Here is a 16835-nt window from a genome sequence, read left to right on the forward strand (position 1 = left end):
TGCTGCCCAGTCCAGAGGTCAGAGTTTGTTACTTTCATGGGCATTTCCATTTTTATATTGCTGTTTAAACCTAGCTTTCTGGTTTTGAAGTGAATTCATTGAGTACCATCTATAATGGGATATGTGAGATCAAGGTGGGGAGAAAATGCCAAGTTCTGCCATTTGAGTAATTACTTGATCTCATATAATTAATAACTCATAGTCTCTAGTGTTAGCTCTCTGCAAAATGATGGTCTCTAGATCACTTTCAAACCACAAAAATCTCTGCATCTTCAGCATGCTTTAGGCCAGTCTTGTGGCTGTTATTAAAAAATATCTGCTGTCCTTTTTTGAATATATTTCAAACTTCAAAGCTCTGGGGAGAGAGCTTCACCATAAGTTTGCAAGAGTGATATTGCCATATCTATTCCATGGAGTACAGCTGAAGGTAACTAATGCTGTTTTCAATGAAAGTGTTCTAATTCCTGTTTTCCTATTTTCTCTGAAAGCCCCAACAAAAAGAAATACATGGTTTGTGCTTAGAGGTGAATGAACTTCTCATCTGAGCGGGACCGTCTTCTAGAGACTTGCACTGAATGCTCTGCCAGTAATCCAACTGTTTATTCTACTAAGGGAACTATAATTTGTATTTTTACTTTCATCTCTAAGCTTTTCTGCTGAAAAAGCTCACTCAGTGAAACCTGTTTTTTCCTGACTACATTTAAATTGCTTCCTGTGAAAGAGCATCTGTGATCTCCCATGGGGTAGGCAGGCTTTTTTTCCTCTCCCTGGAGAAACTTGTCCTTACTGTGAATCACTGAAGATGTGTATCTTGCTGCTAAAATGAATTTCAAAGTCTTTGATTTGAGTGATTGCAGTTTTCAGAGCAGGAATCTGCTGAAGATGCTCTGAATGTTGTTTCTGTGGAGGCTTGTGTGCTTCCAGATGACTGCGCAGGGATGCAACTCATTTAGAGTCTGAGATTATTAATTAAAACGTGATTTGTCTGCATCTGCTTACAGCTTCTGATGTAGTCTTGCCAGAATTCAGAATTCCTTAGGCCTAGACACATATCCCAAAATATGAGTTCATTTGTCCTGTGTAGAAAATTTCCAGAAAAATGGGTTCAACATATTTAAATCCCAACAACTGGGTCTTTAATACCTTCAACAGAAGACCTAAGAGTTCCCTCAGAGTAAGTTTCCAGGCTGACCTGATCTTTCCTGGTCAACTCACAAGCCTTGTCTGCATCTGGTTTTCTTCCTCCTGTGTGTGACCATACCCAGGAACCTTCTTCCTGTGCTGAACACAGCCTGTCTGAAGGTCCAGTTGTTTCTGGTAAGTGTTTCAACATAATTTGTGGTGGTTTTTCCAAGTTAACATAATCTTGGATTGCCTGCAGGTTGTGGGGCTTCCAGCCCTGAAGATACTGCAGACTCCATCCTGTTCTTGGAGCAGGTAACCTCCCAGACTGCCTTTCCACCTGACTTAGTCTAAGATTTGCTCTGTCCTGACGTTCTCAACACAGTTTTATCAGTGAGGAGGTAAAAGGCACTGCTGTCCTTGCTGCCAAGCCATACCTGCTGCTCAAAGACACTGACCACTGACAAGAATGAGTTTTCCTTTCCTGAGGCACATGCTCCTCTGGAACCTTAAAGGTTGTCATCAAAATTGCTGCTCCTAAGTATAGCTAGCCCTTCAAAGCAGAAACCAATCCCAAATTTAACTACGTGGATTTCTTGTCTCCATCTTGCACGTTTTATGAGCTTTGAAGTAACTGGGTGGATTTGGGCTGGATTGTGAAGGTGCAGGTGTGTGCTGGCAGTTTGTGTCACCTGATGGAATCATCTCCTCCAAAGGAAGAGTATCTGCCAGAGCCTGGTTTTGATAAAGGCATTAAAATGCCATTTTCGAAGGGCTGAAATTCCGATTAAATGTTTCTCAGTGGTTCTGTATTAAGGCCAAGCCCCCTCCTCATTCATATTCTGGCAGGTTGGCAACTAATACAGTGAACTGGGGAGTGAAACGTTGTAGATGTTGGATTCTGTTAATGTGCCTTCTGATGGGATTTGATACAGGGGAAAGGGCAGAACACTGAGGATTAGACACATAATCAGTTAAGGCTTTAGGTGTTATGTCCATTTCTTCCATGACTTATTGAGATACCTTAACTCTGATTTTATACCTATTATAAAGGTCTAAAACTTTCTACTTATTGGACAGTGTCTCAGGAAAGCACCAAGTAGGCTGTTGGCTTCTTGAAATTGTTTTGCATAAACCTGGGATATTGCCTGAAAAGTAGACCCTGGATTAGTTATTCTGTTTCAGCCTAAAATCTCCAGAAATTCAGATCTTTTGAAGTTGTTCCAATACCTGAGTGAGCCCAAACTATGCACAGATGGTCAGCAGGAGATGCTGAAAAATAGAAGGAACAAGTGATGTGCAAGAGGTGGTACAGGAGCATTGGAAGATGAAGGGAATTTTCCTGTGGGCTCTCATTGCCCTCAGCTGCAGTAGCTCTGGGTTTAGGTTGGGGTAGGTTTGTATTCCTCCTGGCCCTGGTTCAGCATTGGCTGGAGTTACCAATGGATGGTTTGGGTGACTTCAAAAAGTCATTTTTACAATGGTTCACGTGCAGTATTACTTAGAGCTACACAAAGCCAAGTGGCCTAAGTTCCCAAAAAAAGCCTTGAAGCAATGGTATGGAGGGAATCCTTTCTCCTTTTGAAGCTTATGTCTTTGGTTCGTGGGTTAGGCTCAGTGGAGGCATCTCTGTGCCACAGGGGATTTCATGGGAGTGAAGCTGATCTTTAAAATATCTCCCAAGTTTTTTAAAGCAATGCAAAGAGCCCTTGGGATTATTTTGATGCTATGCCTAGTCCTTTTACCCCTTTGAAAACCAGTCCTTCAGCAAACAATTCCTCAGGTGATTCTTGCCAGTGATTTTGCAATGTTCTTTGTGAAACAAAATGCCCAGAGTCAAGTAACAAGTTCTGTGCTCGGAGGCAAGCAGGTGATGGCTGTAAAAGGTGGTGATCTGTTGCTGCACTGAGAATCTCATTGCTTTGAGAAAAAAATCCCAAGCTGCTCTGACCACAAAAATGAAGGTTTGGTCTGAAGAATGTGCAGCTACGTGTCAGCTGTCCATGGCCTGTGGTGTAGGGCAAGATGGCAGCAGTGCTCCTGCCAGGAGGCTGCAGAAAGCACAGAGTACCAGGGGATCTCGTCTGCTGCCTTTGCAACCTGACTGGCAAGCACTTGAGTAGGTGCGAATAAGGATCTCTTGAAGGAATACAAAAAAGGGCCACCAGGGGCTATCACCTTGAGTTTGCCCTTTCAAGTGTTATCTATAAATAAGGTTCCCCAGAGCAATCCAGCTGGCACCCTCTAGTCAAGCTCATCATGATCTCAGATAAAACTATCAAGTGGAGCCAGATCTTCAGCTGCCTTATGGAGCCTTGCCAATTTCCACTGCTTGGGAATGAACTGGAGGAGCTTCTTCCCATGCTGGAGCCTCCAGGAAAGAAGAGGGTGAACCTGCCAGTGGTGGCTGCTGCAGCTCACTGATCTTTGCAGAGTGCAGATAGAAATCTTATGTCCCATAAGTGCCATGTGGCGGTGGAGCCCCTGTTTTTTTTTAAGTCTCACTCTAGAGCATGCCTATAATGTAGCAGCAATCCAGCTACTGCTTAAATATTTTTGAAAAGAAGCATTTGTCCCTGTATTAGCCGGCAGAGAAAAGGCAAAGTGGTATGGGCAGCCCAAGGTTTGGGGAAGGAGTCCTGGCTCTCACAGAGTTCGGAGTTTTGCTTCTTGTGTATTAGCCCAGATTTTATTTTGGAATGTGGCACCCAGCAGGTTGTGCCTAGAGATGCTCTGCCCTGTGTGATGGCAGTGCTGCATCCCTTTCCTGTGGGCTTGCTTCAGTGTATTTACCTGCTCCTGTGACTGGTGGGAAATCAATGCTTTTTTTAGCTGATGAACTCCTTAGATTATCAGATGAACAACTGTGCAACAGAAAATCTTGAATTTACTAGCTGTGTTTGTATCCATAGAAGCACAGTGTGCTGTCATCTTGCCTTTATGAAGATCAAAACCCATCCTGACAGCCTGCTTTGCCTACTTTTTCAGTGGCTGAAGGCAACTTTGCAGGCCCTTGGAGCTGAAACTGTCACTTTTGTTAATCCTGTGTGTTTCTTGCATTGAAACTTTCAAACATATAGAGTTGGTATAATCTCCATATTAATGACTTTATTATACAAGAGTAACTCTTGAATATCTAACCCAAAGCAAACTTTTGTCAGGCAGCAGTGAAATGGGTGCCAAGATGGCCAAGATGCTTTTGAGGTATTTGGTAAAAGCTGTGGCACTGCCCAGCCCAGCAGGGTGAGGCTCAGGCTGGTGCCTTGGTTGCTGCAGGGAGATGCATGAGGCAGTGGATGGAGTGATACTTTCCCACTTCTGCTACTTGTATCTCATTCTGTTTTTGTATTGTGTCCATTATCTGTCACAGTGACACTTAATCCACGTGGAAAAGTCCAGGCTTAGCATTTCACATCATGAAGCTGGTAATACATTGCAAATTAAACATTATTTGCTCTCTTTTCTTCTCTCTCAAGTCTGTTTCCATACAGGATGTGCTTAAGAAAGGCAAGAAGGAAAAATAAAATCAATAATCATTGATGCTAACATATTAATGCTTCTTCAGAACGAGGGGTGGGATAGAGCAGCCCTGACTGCAGTACTGCAGAGTTTGCAGGAGCATTGGAGAGCAGAGGTATGGGCCAGGAGAAAAGAATCTGGTGTGAGCTGACTTTTCTGGACTCTCTGAAGGTCTCTGACACCTTGCAGAGTAAAGTGGGTGCTGTGCAGTGCCTGTCCTGTGTGTCAGCATGGGATTGGCACCTAGCATCACCTTCTACCCCATGGTACTGGAAAAATCCTGATAGGGTGTGTATCCACTGCTCCTGGGGGGATGCAACAGGAATGTCCCTGCAGCTTCTGCTGTCCAGCACTGTCCCCACAGCACACCTCCCCTGTGTGCCCTGTGCCAGGTCTGTGCTCCTGGGCTGGGACTGTCCTCTCCTCTGGGCATTGAGAAACCATCGGAGCTGGGCAAGAGGTGCACCAGTACTGAAATGAGTACAATTATTGTAAGGTGTGGGTATGACTTAGAAAGGATTACACAGAGAAACAGGCCAAGGTTTCCCCATGCTGAGGGTGTCACCCCTTCCCAGTGGTTCAGCCCTCACAGTTACCCCTTCACAACAAGTTTGTTGCCATTACTGTGCCAGAAAAGTGTGTTGGTGACAGAAAAGAGCAGACTGTCCCTGTGATGTCCCTGTGATCTTTGCAGGCTGTCTGGCAGAACCGTCTCTGTCCTTGCCGTGCTGGCATGAGGGGATCTGATGCCTCGGTTCCCAGCCTCCAGAAACACTCTGTGTTCACATCGTGCTCCTTTTGGTCAGGTTTCCAGAATCTCTTTTTAGGTGAAAGCCTTCAGAAGGGATTTACGTGAATGTGAAACCCCATCAGGCATGGGCAGGTTTGGGTTTCCCAGCCCATTCCTTGGGTGCTGCTGCCATCTAGGGTGTGAGCCAGCAGAGCCGCGGCCTTATCACTCTGTCCCACAGCCTTATCACAGTGTCCTCAGCCATATCACAGTGTCCCCAGCCTTATCCCAGTGTCCCACACACTTATCCCAGTGTCCCACAGCCTTATCCTGCCGTGCACAGCCTGCTCTGCAGGGTTTGCTCCTGAAGGGTTCATGGCAGCCAGGCCGGGCCCCACTGCAGCTGTCAGGCCTGAGCCACATTTGGGGGTTAGACATGGATGTACCACCTTAGTACAGTGTTTTTTTCCAAGGAAGAAGTGAAGGAGTGCAGAGGAGCCCTGTTTGGAGGTGTCAGTGTGGTGTGGGGGACACAGGGTTTGGTTTCTGCCAGGGCTCCCTGTGGGTGCTGCAGTACAGTGACCGTGCTGGGGCTGGCAGGAGCCCTGGGCTCAGCCCTGGCCAGGCAGCTTGGCTTGGTTGTTGTTTAAAGGTTCTGTGCAGGCTGCCAGCGTGTGAGGAACGGGGCAGAGACAGCCCTGGTGACTCTGAGTGAAGCCCCTCTGAGGCAAACTTGTGGTGTGTGTTCCACCTGGGCTGTGCTGCCACCTTTGCTTCTGTGTTAAACAGGTCTGGTCTGCCACTCCAAGAAATTCTTACACACGCTTAGAGAGAACATGAGCCACAGCCAGGCTGGCTCCTGCCCAGCCTGAGGGGCACAGGGAGGGAACAGATGTTCACCTCAAACCAAAATCACTCCTGAGCTTGAATCTGCACTAATGGCTCTGGCCCTGCATCAAGGACTTCAAAGCGAAAGGAATTTTTTTTAATAGTTCCAGCTCAGGTGTAACTGAAATTTTAGAGACTATTTCTACAGATTCCATATTTGTGAAGCCCAGGAAACAGGACTCACTTTTTTGCAGCAAACGAGCTTGGCTGAGTGTGCTGTCACCACATGGATTTTCCCTGAGCTTACCTTGGTGAGGTAAAGCTCTGAGCTCAAATTCCTGGTAAAATACATTTACATACAGTGTGAAATCCCTCCCGACTGTCCTGGAGCCAGGTGAGGGGCTGCCAGGGCTGCTTGCCACCTGTGGTGTGGATGAACCAGGCACTGAGTAATCCAGATGAATAGCACCGCTGTATTATTGTGACCCTTCTGATCGAAGGAATAGCCTTTGAGAGGCATGTGGACTTCAGAGCAGGAAACACAAACAAGTACATTTTTTTACCTGTTAAATGGTTATTTTTAACCATTTATGTAAGTAGAACCAAAGCTGTGGATCTGCATCTTATTCTGGCAAATCGTTTCCCCCTTGTGCCCCCCTGTGGTACCTCCTTACTCAGCTTTCACTCAGCTGTACCTCACCTTTTCTGTCATTCTTCCCTTTCTTCATATCCTCTAGTTTTTTCATTGTTTTAAATAAATCTGTGTTGAAATGATCTGTTTCTATTATCTATATTACATAGTCCATAATGTACAGTTTTGAGACAAAGTCCACAAAAGGGCCAGCAGGAATGAGGTGTTTTCATCTCAATGGGAGCTATGCTTTGTTCCAGGTTTCCTATTGATTTTGATAAATTTCAGCAACTTAGAACACAGATTCTGACATATTTTTCATGTGCTGTGGCTGTAGAATAAATCAGAATGAATGAATGGATCAGATATTAGAAGATCCATAGTTTCCAATGTTCTTTTGGGAAGCCTTATTAAGTTATTAGTCCATGCAGGTAGCTTTCCCTCCTCCATTTCTTACAAATCAGTTCTTTACTCAGCTGCTACAACTAGGGTTGGTCAAACCTTAGGGTGTGCTCAGGAGTGGAGACATGACTTAAAACATGCAAAATAATACTGGAGTGGAGTAATGAATTAATAATAATTAATGTTTGTGTCCCACAGAAAGGAAAGCAGCTTCCCTTAAGCAGCCATGCAGAGCTTGGAGCAGAGTTGTGGGGTGACTTGCCACAGTGCTGGATTTGCTCTGCTGTCTGATGTGGAGGCACAGCAGGAGCCTCAGCTGCAGAGGACGTGGCCACCTGAGGTGTCCTGGTGTGTGTCACCTCCTGGAGGACAGCTCTGTCCTCCCTGGGTTAACCTGGCTGGTGCCCTGCGGTAGGAGGGGATACCCACACCTCATGAACCAGCTCTGAGAAGCTCCAACTCTGCTGCTGCTGCTTCAGGCCAGAAGACCCCAAACCTGATGGTTTTGACATAAAGGAGATGATTTCACTGATGAAATTGGCCAGAAACTGGCCATCATTGGCCTGATGAAGGTGCATTTCAGCACAGGTAGGCTCCTGGATGCATGGCTTTCCCTTCATATTTTACTTTGGGACTGATTTGCTCGGAAATATGGGGCATTGCTTCCTGCTTGCATGTCTGCCTGGCATCCACAGATGGTGAACATGAAGTCCCTTGATAGGCTTTTCCTCAGAGTGGTATAATGGGCTCCTGTAAACTGGGAGTTTGGAGTAACAGCCACAAGTCATTGCACAGAACTCATTTTAGACTCCAACCAATACAGTTTGTGCTGTGGAAACACCTTTAGTGTCTTCTAAACTTTCAGTTTGGTTTGGTGCAACATCTCCCCTGTTTTGTAAGAGTCCCAAAATTTGTTCTTGGATAAATCTCCATTTCCCATCTGGCTTTCAGCAAGTTCCAGATCTTGTCCTAATTATTGCAATGTGAGCATATGTTATGTAAAGAACTGACAAAACCCAAAATCATCATTGGGAAAACCCTGGAATACTGATGGGTTTTGTGTGAGCATCCAAAGTGGGACAGATTAGTTTCCTTTCATAGATCTAAGTTGCAGAAAAAAGAAGTTAGAGATGTCCAAATCTGCATGTGAGGAGCTGTGGGTACCCCCAGGTGTGACCACTGAGGCTCTCACACAGGTGCTCTGTGCTCTGAGCTTTGCTCTTTGGCTGGAGCAAGGCTCTGTGGTGTCACCCTGGTAACACCCAGGGGCTGCAGTGTGGCCTTGCTCTTCTGTGACCCCTGTGAACTCCATACCAGGTCTCTGCTCCCACCAGGAGCTGCCAGCAAATAGGTTTATAGAAGGATAGTGGCAGGAGACTTGGCAGCTGACAGCAGAGCAGCTGTATTTGCTGTTTCTGTCTGCCAGAACACAAAGCAGAATTAATTTAAGCTACTGTACAGGTTAATACATCCTTTAAGGTGAGAGATACTGTATAAATATAGTGGCACCAACATCCTAGGCAATATTTTAGTATGAAATTTCGTCTGACCTTATTAATTTTACTTGGAGAAAAACACAGAGGAAATCAAAAAAAGAACACATCATGTCAGGTTGTCCATTTATGATCACAGAACTCTGCTCTTGTCATCCATTGCTGGTTGATGCTGGTGCTGGTGAGAATACCTGAGACAGTTGAAGGGGCACAAGATCACTTTACAGGGCTGTTTCTGCCAGCTTACCTGAGCCCTGGTTTTCAGGTGGGCAAACTGGTATGGCTCCAGTTGGAGCAGTTTATCTTTCAGATGGCCCAGCATCCCCAGGAGGAGAGCCTGACTTTGCCAGGAGGTACTGTCCACCCTGGCTCCCTGTAGGGCAATTTCTCTTGGTGCTGGGGACAGCCGTGCTCTGCCCAGCAGGGTCTCAAGGAGCTCCTCCTTCCTGCACAAGGGTGCTTGTAAGCTTCCTAAAGCTGAGATGTGCTGAACATGTTCCTACTCTGCTTAACTTGAGGTTTTTTTGCTCTCCATGTATCCAGCTGATCAGGGCTGTCTGTACCCTGACCTGGGTAGGGCTGAGATGGTCTCAGCAGTTTGTGTGACACCTCCTTCTCCCTGAGCTGTTGGGTGGCCCTGTCCCCTGGGGAAATGAGGTTGTGTGAGCCCTGTGGCACTGAGGGGAGGCAGGAGGAAAGGAAATTGCTGGGGTTACACAGACAGGTCAGGAGCTGGGGAATGCTGTTTGAATGGGGGGCCTTCACCACTCAGTTTGCAGTGATGTTGCCAGAAACCTTGCTCAGCTGAGGAGCCTTGGGAGTTTTTTTGTTTTAGTTTTAAGCCATTGAGGGTGTTGCCATGTGTCATTAAGTGTGAGTGAGTTTTGCCAAGGATGGGAGTTGGAGACCTTCATTCATTGTTGTAGCCTGGTGGCTGGAATTCCCACATTACAACGTGGCTCCAGGCAGTGGTGATTCAGAAGGAGGAAAAAACGTTCCCTCTGTTGACACATCAATAATAATTCTAAAGGCATCTGAGGGACCATGGCCCTGGGAATATTCCCACTTTCCAATAGTGAAAAGGTTTGCTACTCATTCTTTTAATTCTTTCAGCTGCTTTAGGACGCATAATAAATATCAGACCAGAAAACTTTATCACAGCTCCCCTTCAGAAATCCTTGGGCTGAGAGGAGAGCTGTTTGGAAACACTTTGTAGAATTACCACTGCTTTTAATACTGTGGTAAAATGAGGATAAATCTGTGCTGCTGTAATTACATGACAGTGTAAAAAGTCTGGAAATCTGTCCAGGTAGGGTGGGAGGATAAGCCCCAGTGTCAGACCCCTGATGATCCCTTTGGCTTTGGTTTCCTGCTCTGTGACTTTGTGAATACATTTAGCAGTGGCTGGAGTTCAAGTTACAGCCACACAGAGTAAAAGTGAATGTCACTGAAGATGTGCTCTGGAAAGAAGATGTCAACCTGCTGTACATAATGACATGGGATAGCTTGAGGATTGTTTCTTCCTAAATGGCCTAATGCAAGCAATAACTCTCCTGGAGAGCAAAGAGGACACAGCACCCACAGAAGTTCTGCAGCATTTTTACGTTTCCCTTAGCCTTATAAACACGATTTTGAATGGGCTGTTAGCAGGATGTCAGGCTGGGAATGTTTGCCCAGCCTCTGAAGGCATGCAGACGTGCTGTGGAGCGAGCAGGGAAAGCTGGTGCACACTGAACAGGAGAGGGCACTGGCACTCCAGCAGCTGTGCTGGGCTCAGCTGCCGAAGGACGGATTTTTACTGCAGATCAGCACACACACTCTCATCATCTTCTGCTCTTAATGTGAGAAAAGAGTCTGTGAAAAGAGTGAATGAACTGCATTTATTGTCTGTGTCTCTCTAGGGAAAGGGAAATCCACTTGCACCAGGTAGGAACCTGCTCCTTTGCTTTGAAATTCATCTGCTGGTGTCTGGTGCGGCTCCTGTGAGTGTCTTTTTGAGAAATTCTGCTTTAGTGTCCATCTCTGCACCGACATTAGGTATTCAGTACACAAACTAAGGTGACATTCATGTTGACCAAGGCAAGCTCAGGTTGTGTGTCCTCTCCTGCAGATGTGGAAGTGCAGCCCTTCACCCCAAGAACTGTTATGTGCTGCCTCTCCTCCTGCCTCATCTCTCAGCCATCAGACTCTGAAAGGCTGAATTTTCCTCCTGCTTCACAGCATTAACCACAGTGTACTGGGAAGCAATGTGCAAGTGGCCCCTAACCAGTGGGTGAGGAGCTCTAAGTCAGGCTCTGTCCCTCTGGCCACCATCCCAGCATCTCCAAATGTGATGCTCATGAAGGGCTGCATGCCCTGACTCAAAATGCTGGACAGTGACCTCTTTTTTACTTTTTTTTCTTTCCTTCTTGAATTTTCATCTCTTTTTTTTTTGCTTTCACCTTTTTTGCTTTGCACATGTAAAGGGTCTATCATACTGGAAAGAACCAAGTTCTGTTTGTTTTCCAATCTAATTAGTTTAAATTAGACCCAAAGTAAAGCTTTCGTGGAGCTGTCAGCATAATTACAGGCTGGGAAAGCCTTCCTGCTGAATCTAAATCCAGCCCCCGGCTTCCTGGTCCTGACAGAGTGTGGCAGAGGAAGGGGGAACAAGGCAGAAGAAGGGGGAACAAGGCAGGGGTGACAGCAGCCCTGTTGTTTCTCTCCCAAATCCTTTGCAATTTTTTTCCTGCTCTGTATAAAGGTTTGTAAAAGGCAAAGCAGAATAGGCCTGACAGCAACAGAGGGAAATATATTTAGAAACATGAAAAATAGGAAGAGAAAATGTTTTATTTGCATTATTCACCAAGCTCTATTATTTATTACATTGCTGTGCTAGTGCCTGGTTTTATAACTCCCAAAGAAATGATTGTGCTTGTGAGGGCAGCTTTGTGCTGCTGTCTCTTAGATCTGGACTCTTGATACGAGGCATTCTTTGGCTGTTGCTGCTGTGAGGGTGGGGAGGCCCTGGCAGAGGGTGCCTAGAGAAGCTGTGGCTGTCCCTGGATCCCTGGAAGTGTTCAGGGTCAGGTTAGATGGGGCTTGGCACAACCTGGGATGGTAGAAGGTGTCCCTGCCCATGGGAGGGGGAACAAGGTGATCTTTAATGTTCCCTCTCACCCAAACCATTTCATGGGTCTGTTTCAGCGCTGCTTAGTTCAAATGGTGAATTTGTCAGGTCTGGTTTTGACAGGAGGAAGGTGAACACATTTATTCTGCTTGCTGTGTCCCCAGCTCAGCCTTCTGCTGAATTTTTCCTGAGGTTATTGTGTGAGCTTGGGCAAGGGCAGGCAGGAAGGTGGAGTGGAGTGATTTCCATGCTGGATTTAACAAAGGTGATGGGGCAGCAGGACCTGCTTTCCAGCCCAAGCAGATCTGTGGGGACTTCATCCTCCTTGATAACCTCCACAAGCACTGGCTTGTCCTCAGGCCAATCTGAACCAGAAGGGCTGTCCTGGGCAGCAAAGGCACATCTCAGTCTTGCACAAGCACATTTAGGATGTCACTACATTTCAGCACTGTTTGTGCTATGGAGCTGAAGGGCTATGGAGCTGCTGGTGTTCTGTGGGGTGTTTGGGATTGGCAGTGATCATGCACAGCTGGGTATAAGGGAAATGTATGAGCTTAGGAGACACTTTCCTGCACTTTTCATACCATTGCAGAAATGAGAATGATGTTTGCTTGACACAGGAGAGCAGAAATTTGGTGTTGATGTGGTTTGGTTTCTTACTGTAGGTTTGTGGGAACACTGTCCCTTGGAGCAGGCCTCTTCTGCTGCAGCAGCTGCTGCCCACCACATCTCTATGGTCGTCTCAGATTAATATTTTTCCACTTATCACATAGGTAAGATTTTTACCCTGTCACTAAAAATCCACAGCTCATTGGAGTCTGTGCCTTCCAATACTTCTCGATAGGCAAATATTTGCACATATGTAAAAATATTCATTAATTTGACCTCAACGCCTCATTCAGGTCCACATCCCCTTTAATGAGGCTCTGTCTGGAAGCCCAGCATTAAAAATTGTCCTGATTCAGTGGTCATCTGAATCTTAAATAGCCTGGAAAAAATAAGGATCTAAAATGTTTCTCTATGAGAATGCATAAATATTCAAATGCTATATAAACTAAAAGTGCTCTCGTCTCATCCCACAAACCATTTGAGACCATTGCTCATTCAGCCACGGGAGGATTTGAGTACTTTAAAAAAATTGCCACAAAAAACAATCTGCAGTGTGCAAAGAGCTGTTCTGCAGAGCATCTTGTAGGCATTCAGTGATGCACCCCTGAAGGATGTATTACCTCCAGCTGGCTGACTCGAGCACATCCTCCTTCCTCCGTCTAGATGGCACTCTGCAGTCTGCTAAAGCCCTGTGCAAATGAGCACGGAGGGGGAGTTTCAGCAGCCACAGCCGGCAGCCTGGAAATTCAGTTGCAGTTTTGTCAAACTCTGCTTACGTGACTGGGCAGGAGGGGAAAGGGAGGAGAGAGAGGGGAGAGAAATTACATCAGTGGAACCTTTTAGAGTTTATGAGCTCTGGGAACTTAGAACAGTCTTTTCTTCTGGAGCAGGTGCTGGTCCCTTAATGTCCACCTCATAATTATGTGCTGACTATTCTACTTAACCACTTCTACCACTCACCTGCATATTTCTTGCTCTTGTAGGTACTTCTGAGTCTTTCTGGTGCTGGATATTTGGCCCGTCTGAGCTTGTTCACCCTTTCTGTCCCCCAGATCTCACAGCCTGGCTTTCAAAGACTTGCAAATAAAGCAAAAGGGTTAGAAAATAAGGATGCTCCATAGTTAGATACTGACATACTGCTAAGCTGTCTTAGGGTAATGTGTTTTTACTTTTAAAGATAAATTTATGTTCTTCTACAGGTTTATTTTTCTGGTTATTCTTTGGCATAAAGAGAAATGTCTGGGGGCACCAAATACAAAGCAGGATCCAATAAAAGCAGCTTGGGGAGGATGATGAATGAATGAATGAATGTCGATGTGCTGAGATGACTGGGGGAAGTGCAGTGAGGAAGTATGAAGAGAGATGGAGGAGGTGGGAACAGCAACACTCATTTTTAAACTGCATTAAAATGGCAGCATCCCCAGTAGAAGCAGAATGCCACAGGTGCCATCTTTCCAATGGTCTGAGTTTGTGGTATGGATTTCAGAATGTGAGACAGTCAAGCTCCTTAATCTTTGCAGATATCAGGGGGTGCCCAGGGTACATATGCAAGATGTGTATGCAACTCCCTGTATAGCTTATTGTAAAACTGTGGAGTTTATTGGCTTAAATGGGATGTTTGGAGAGCATTCAAAGCTGCTGCAGGGACCCTCCTTTCCCTGTGCTGGGGCACTTGGCCATGGTCTTGTGCCAGTAGAAATCTGCAGCAGACAGTGCTTAGCTGTTTTCCAGGAGCAGCTCTCTGCTGGGTGGCAGTTCTCAGAGCAGGGTTTGCCAGTCCTGTGCTCATTGTCAGCAGGGTGTGGTTCTGCCCTGGAAGCTCACAGGTGCTGTCTGGGCTGATGGTGTGAGCACAACTCACCTGCTCCTGTTCCAGCTCCCATTGCTTCCTGTCCACTGCTGTCACTCATCTCTGGTGAGATCACCTGCATGCCTGGAACACTTCTTAAAGTTCTACCCTTTAATCTCTGCCCCTCTCACGTGGGCAGCTCTTGTACAGATGATTCTTGCCAATGTGCACGAGTTCATTTTGCTAAACCCATGTGTGCCTCGTTTGTTTAGTGTTCACCTGATTGTTGTTGCCTGTTTGGGGCTAAGGATCTCTGGGAAATGGTTTTGTAAAGCTGCTGCCCAATCCCTCAAATCCATGCCCTTAAGGCCTGCTATCTGAAGCAAGATAGAAGAGGATGAAGTGTGTGCAAATCAGGAGATTTAAATAAATTAAATTACATAATCTTCTATGTGTGTCTATTGACCAAAGATGTGTCAAAAGAAAACCTACCTATCTACGTGCATGTACCCATCCTCTCTCTCCATCCCTGTCCTTCCTTTCCCTGGCCAGGATCCCTTCCACAAAGCATTGTGTTTTGTGTGACACACTGACTTGCACTTCCAACCCTCAGCTGCATCACTCGATGCTCCTCCTAAAATTAACAGGTGCTCTGTAAAGCACAGTTCATGGTGGGCTCACATGAACCCATTCTTTCTTCTGAGCTGCTTCACCCTGCTTTGGACAGCTTTCAATTCTCTTGTGTCTGCTACCCCAAGGCCTACTTGCCCCCCAGGGATGAAGGCAGGAGAGTGATGGGAATGCTCCTGGTGTGTTGTCACTCATCATGCTGGCTGGGAGGTGTGACTGCATGGACCACAGGATGGACCACAGGCTTGGTCACGCAGGATGTGAGTCACTTGAAGAAACTCTGCTGTCCTGACAATGAGCAAACAGGGGTAGTGAGTCAGGGGTGGCCTGAGTATGCCATAGTGGAGCACCAGAAATAACCTCAGGCTCTATAGAGGAGCTGCTGACGTGGGGACAACAGGAATTTCAGGATTCTGACAGTATGTAAGGGGGTGGCAGAGCTCCAGATGGGGTTCCCTATGGTAGGAGCTGGAGCAGGCTTTGAACCTGTGCTGCTTTTAGAGCTGAAATAGCTTTTCATGTCTGTCTGCTGGCCCAGCAACACCCTCGCTGCACTGAGGAGCCCCTGACTGTGATCTGCTGCACAGAGAATCTGCCAGGGCCCAGCAGCAAGATTAATGTGTCTGGGAATTTCCTGGTGAGACTTTTTGTGCTATTTACCAGAAGTCCCTTGAAGGCAGAAATTATTGCATTAAAAGATTAAGGCATCATTAATCATATTTTTTTGTCTTCCATTTTCTTCTGGCAGGCTGGCTCAGTATTACTGGTAAGGTTTTTTTTGTTTTGTTTTTCTCCATTCAGAAGAATAAGTTTCTGTGAGTCTTTTCTGTGACTGTGCCATCCTCAGGTAAGACGGAACCTCAAGAAAATTTTGGGCAGCTGAGTGGAATTGCTGACTATTGTGAACACCGACATTATGACCTACTTGCTTTCCAGGTTTCTTTTGAGTGATGTATATAATTCATGGTTCTTCATAAAAATAATATAAATAACTAAAAAAACCCAGGCCATTTATAAGACATTGTCAGTGTCCAAAATCTTGCCTGGGTGTGAGGGGGGCAATGTGGAATGGAAGGTGGTTGTAGATGTAGCAATTTCTATTGGTGTGGTGGCAGGGTTTGAGATGGAGGGGTTGACCTGGTGATGGAGCTTCAGAGTGGTTCCCAGCCATGGTCTGGCTCCAGAAAGAGAGAGGGTGGTTGAAGCATAGCTTAGATGCTCATTTTGGAAATATTTGGAAAATATGTCCTAACTTTTTAAGCAGACATGTAATCAAGAAAGAAATAGCTGCTATGATAGAAACAGGGTGCATTTTTAAATTTGCTTTGCTTATTGAGAGACTGCACCACAGGCCATAGATACGACAGAAAGTTGTGTCCTGGCTCCCTGGTGCTTCATTCATTTCCATCCCCACAGCTTTCCTTCTGTGCCGTGTCAAGGAGGGCTCTGGCTGTGCCTGGTACTACTGTGAGCAAAGCATTTCTTAATTTATGTGCTAATTAACCTGACAGAGCGATTTGATCGTTGGGAGCTTGGGCTCCGGGCAAGCCTGTGTTCGCAGGCAGGGTTCCTTCCCTTTTATTTTAACTCGAGCAGGGAACGCGAGGCTGGAGCGGTGGGAGGCAGCGGCTCCTCCGGGGGCGGGGGTTCGGGATGCGATAAAGCGCGAGCGCTGTGGAGGATGCGAGAGCTTCAGAAATATCTGCTTTCAGCCTCCCCTTTTAATGGAAGTTTTATTTTAGAAAGTTTTAGTTAACGTCATCCTAAAGTTTATTTCCATTTTTATCTTTTAAATAAAGAGGCTGTAAAGCTCCTGGCTGGGTTTTTCATTTCTGCTGGCTGGGAAAAGAGAGGTGAATGAGCTGCTTGTCTCCTCTGGGGATGCTTTAGGGGCTGCTCGGCTCCAGCCTGACCTACCTAGGGCCGTGACTCACTGGGGCAGGGGAGGCTGCAGGACACACTCCTGCAGCCTC

The 16835-nt window shown here is 46.2% G+C and overlaps 1 long non-coding RNA gene across 1 annotated transcript; it reads left to right on the top strand.

Annotated features, from left to right (window-relative positions):
- Positions 1-7058: 7058 nt before the first annotated feature.
- On the top strand, positions 7059-13641 carry LOC107211011. The gene is made up of 2 exons (XR_001524057.2): positions 7059-12607; positions 13427-13641. It is a non-coding gene; the product is annotated as an uncharacterized LOC107211011 (long non-coding RNA).
- The last annotated feature ends 3194 nt before the right edge of the window (positions 13642-16835 follow it).

This window comes from Parus major, chromosome 14 (genome assembly GCF_001522545.3).
Source record: "Parus major isolate Abel chromosome 14, Parus_major1.1, whole genome shotgun sequence".
Taxonomy (NCBI): domain Eukaryota; kingdom Metazoa; phylum Chordata; class Aves; order Passeriformes; family Paridae; genus Parus; species Parus major.